The sequence below is a fragment of the Morone saxatilis genome, unplaced genomic scaffold, assembly GCF_004916995.1.
Source record: "Morone saxatilis isolate NCDOM2014 unplaced genomic scaffold, NCSU_SB_2.0 Contig2, whole genome shotgun sequence".
In the NCBI taxonomy this organism is placed as follows: Eukaryota; Metazoa; Chordata; class Actinopteri; family Moronidae; genus Morone; species Morone saxatilis.
Window position 1 is genome coordinate 14,561,605 of NW_023339762.1, and position 4,863 is coordinate 14,566,467.

Genomic DNA, 4,863 nt, shown 5'->3' on the forward strand with positions numbered 1-4,863 from the left:
GTGATAGGCGAGTCTGCAGGTAACTCAATCTGACAGGGGAGGAGCTGCAGTTTACTGCGGGTGGGTCGGTCGGTGTGAAGCTTTTCTTACTCAATTTGCTGTCTTCATGCTGAGAGTTTGGATGCATGCTGGTAATTCAACTCACTCATTGTGTTTTGTTCACCTGCATTACATGAAGCATCAACAACCCATACTCTATCCAGCTATCTAGTTAAATTACTCAATCTCGAGAGTAAAGCTGTGGTTCCTAACTCCTTTGGCTTGTGACCTCTTAAATTTAAAGCTGTATCTGCTTGTGGCCTTTTGTTGTTTTGTTTTCTGTAGCTATTTCACAAGAGAAAATAATATTAAATAGTAAACATAACTTCTTTTTTTTTCTTCCTTTGGTGCTTTAGGAAGACCCAACATTGGGAACTTCTGCTGTAAAGCATGAGTGCCCCAAAGGAACATTACCAACCTTTATATGGCAATAAAAAATTATTTTAAAAACGCTGTTAATGATTTACAAAAGCACAATACGTTTTATTTGCAAGCTCTTCAGTCGTGGAATAATTGAATGTCCACTGGTTTCACTTTGTGCAGCAGGGAAGTGACTGGTCTAAACTAGTTGGATTCAACCGGGTGAATGAAAGAGGAGCAACAGTGTGGAACACTGCCCAGGTTTCAATGTCACTGGCTGGTAAGAATGACCACTCTTTGTCCAGCTGCAGTGTGCTGTTCCTGCAGAGAAAATCATTAACATAATGCCCTCTTCTCTGTATATTATTATATGTGAACAACATTTGAATTACCATATTTTAACAAAATGAAAAAAGTGAATACATTTCTAATGGTACCAGCAGTGACAGACAATTAAAATGGGAAATATAAATGCTTGCACACACACTGGCTTTACCTACAGTCAGTGAAATGCACAAGGGAATGTCTGTGTGCTTGGCTGTCGCACAAGCACAGACACCGTGAAATGTGGTTTGTTTTGAAGCTGGTTACTTTGGAAACCTCACCATTGGGTTTGATTATTAACTTAAGCTGTCAATGCTGAAAAATCACCTGTTTCAGGAATGTGGGTTAGGAAATAACTAATAGTTCTTCAATAGATCTTCACCTGAATGAATAAAGTGGGGATCAGTGCTAATCTGACATCAAATATGTACTGTTAAAAGTTCAAGGAGACAAATTAAAACATTAATTCTTAATTTAGAATAATATTCACTCAAAACGTGTGCTACTGTAGAAGAGATACAACTGAAAGCACTTTAATGACCATTAGGAATATTGGAGGGTTATTTGTCCCACTCCAGCTGACCTGGCTAATTTTATCAAGTCATAAAAGTGGAGAGAAGAAAATTTTCCTTTTTAGGATTAAAATCACCGTTGTCACCATTCAAATCTTAAGCAAAACAATTCTGCCCTCTACTGGAGAAAAGATGAACAAATATGAAACCTAAAGGTCGTTTCTTTAATATAGACATCAAAAAATTATACTGGAGAAAATAAGTAAATATTAAATTAAAGAAACAGAGGCCTGACTGCACCAAAGTGAAATCCTAACATTACGTTATACACAGTATTATACACATTCAGTATTATACACATTCAGTTATAAAAATAATAGTCTAAGCAAACAGTTCTTACCTTACAAATATTCAAACCTCAAGTCAATTTTAATTCAATTTCTGGCTTCACCAAAGAAATGCAAACAAGCTGTGAGTTCACTTACAAAATACAATATATGCGTGGAGCATGACAATGAACAGGAGGCTTCTTCTCAAAAGGACACTGAAAGACACAAAGAAGAGCAAATAAAAATCATTTATTAGCATACATTCAACTGTACCTGAACAAACTTCACGCATATGAAACACAAACAGTGTTTCAAGAGTGTGAAACACACTGTCAAAATCAATCTGGCAGATGACTGCATGTTTGGTTTAGGGTAGAGTTTTTCTTTATCCACACTGATTTATGAATGTATTTCAGCCATCTGCCACCTGAATAAACAATATCCATCTTTCCAGAGTAAGGGATTGGGTTATTGTTCATTATCTCGGGAGGAAAATTTGAGGATGTGATGACATGGTACACGGTATACAGTATCACTTGATTGAACGCCACATATCAATAATTCAAACAAGTCCTAAAGGGAACCAGGACTTATTTCAGTCATGAACAAAAGAGTGAACAAAAGGAAAGCTCAGTGCTGTCTGGCATCTCAAAACATACGTATGAGATGCTAATTACGTCAACATATCTTGTCAATCAAAATAAATGTAGCCTAAAATGTAGGCCGGCCTCTTCATGTGGTAATGAAGTATGTTATCTGTGTTTGACACCAGATACTGTAATTTACCTGTCTGTTATTTATGCTGACGTGTGACCTTGTCAAAAAAAGATCTCACATGTCACATAATCCTATAAAAGCTTTCTCATCGATGTCTATGATGAAAAATAACGTGAGTGGAACTGACCTGTCCAGTCGGGCTGCAATGCTGAAATCCAGGACGTTATCTAAGGCAAAGACAACAAATCAAACATTCTTGCTGAACATGTCTAGCCTCATCATCTATGTCAGCTACATCATGTAGCTGACCGTCAGCAGAAACATCCCCATCACAATGAGGTCGACCAGAATTTAGCCCTCACTCAGGTTGCCTGCAGACATGGGCCAGACACACAGGGACAATGAGGACAAATCTAAAAGTTGTCTGGTAGTCTGAATTAGGTCATTCCATTAACAACAAAAGCTATTACAGTTCCCATTAGTCATTAAGCTACTATATGAGTTATAGGTAAGAATAAACATTGGCTATATATGAGTACATTTAAGCAATGTACCATTATTATTATTTTTCTTTCTGTCTCCCAGTGTTAGTTTTTTTTTATTTGCATCAAAATATATTTAAAACATTAAATCTTTCCCAAAACAGAGATGGAAAGGTGAGGGCGCCCGCATTGCTCACATGGTAGAGCTGGCCCCATGTAACAGGGCTGAGTCCTTGCTGCAGCACAACCTTTCTGCATCATCCCCTCTCTTTCTTTACCTGACTTTCCTGTGACTCTTCAGCTGTCACTAGCGATGAAAAATATAAAAAATGGAATGGAAAATGGAAAGGTGGAAAATGCATTCATCAACCCAAAAAAGTAAGATATGATTTGGGAAACAGATATGCAAAATGTAAAATAATGTAATGAAGCATACACAAATTGTATGCAGAAACTGACATGGTCCTTTTGTTCACACAGCAACCAGGACGTCGAGCAGACACATCTCGGACCAGAACATCAGTAGGAATACCATTTTTAGGTGTGAATGGTGTGAAAAATGTGTGATGAAACACATCAATGCTGGTGTTTCTAATATGAAATACTGATTTCGAAACGACTCATCACGCCATCTAGCTACTGTTTTATTAAATCACCCTGAACCTTGCCAGACCTTTGTTGACATAGTTCACACTGCAAGTCTTAGTGCTCAATTCTGATTTATGACTCAGATCAGATTGTTTTTTCTGGCTTTTTAAATGTGGCCCATATCAGATTTCAGTGTGAACAGGTCACATTCCTGAAGTGACCTGCGTGAAAAATGTCAGTCTAGAGTGACATAAAAGTTATATGAATTCTGATATGATGGTTCACTCTGAGGTCACATTGCAAAAAAAATCTGACAGTATCTGATTTGGACCACATGTGAAAGTGGCCCGAATCAGAACTGAAAAGATCAGCTTCTTTGTCATTTATGCTGTTCACACCCCATAAAAAAATCTGATTTGAATCACACATCACAATCTGATTTGGGTCACTTTGGCCTGCAGTCTGAACGCAGCCATAGAGTCAACCATTTGGGACTACTACTAGGTCATGACATTTATATTAAAAAAGAACTCTCTTTAATCAGAGGACGACAGCCCACCTTCCCCAGCCTCTCTACTTCATATTTTGGCGCAATGATTCGGAATGATCAGCCCTCCCTCAGACACAAACACATACCAGGATATTAGCCTCTCTGAGCTAAGTTAGCTTATCTACAACAAAGGTAACAAACTACAACTTTTCCAAATGGCCATGAATGTGCTTCTAGTGACAATGTCAAAAATATTGAAATATTAAGGAGGAATTTTTAATTCAAACCCACAGTTTAAAAGGGAAATTAATGTGAATGTGAGGAAAAACAAAGAATGTGCAGTGTCGCAATTCCCCCTAGTGGCCGTTCTTTGCAGTGCTCTGATGTAGGCTGTTTTTCAAATACAGTGAGGGAGCAGAATTGAGATGTGTACTTACACCCTAATGAAAAGACCAGTGTGTAGGATTTAGTGGTATCTAGTGAAGTTGCAGATTGCAACCAACTGAATAACGCTCGCCTTCCAAACACGTAGGAGAAACTAAAGTGGCCGCAAAGCTTGTGAAAAAGGAAAAGGGGCCTATCTAGACCCAATGTTTGGTTTGTTCATTATGTGTTACTGTAGAAAAATGTTTTTTTCACTAGAGGCTTGATAATGAATTGGCAACTGTAGGATTAGCTAGAGTTTAGAGTGGTGTTGAGACTTGTTAAATGTTAATGTGTGCACAGTTTATCGTTCTTTATTCTAAAATGTAATCCTGCTAATAATCCCCATTTAACTAAATGTAATCTGATTGCTTATTTTTTCTGTAACCTTTTTTTTGTATCCTACATGTAACAAATTTACATGTAATCACTATCCAAGTCCACCTACACCTAGCCTAGCCTTAATCCTAAATGTAATATTTAACCCTGTAGGGACCTGCTTTCTCTCACAAATAGGAGGTGAGCCCTCATAATGTGACAGGGTTTATATCATTGACACATATATGTTGATGAAGTGGGCTACACACACACACACACAC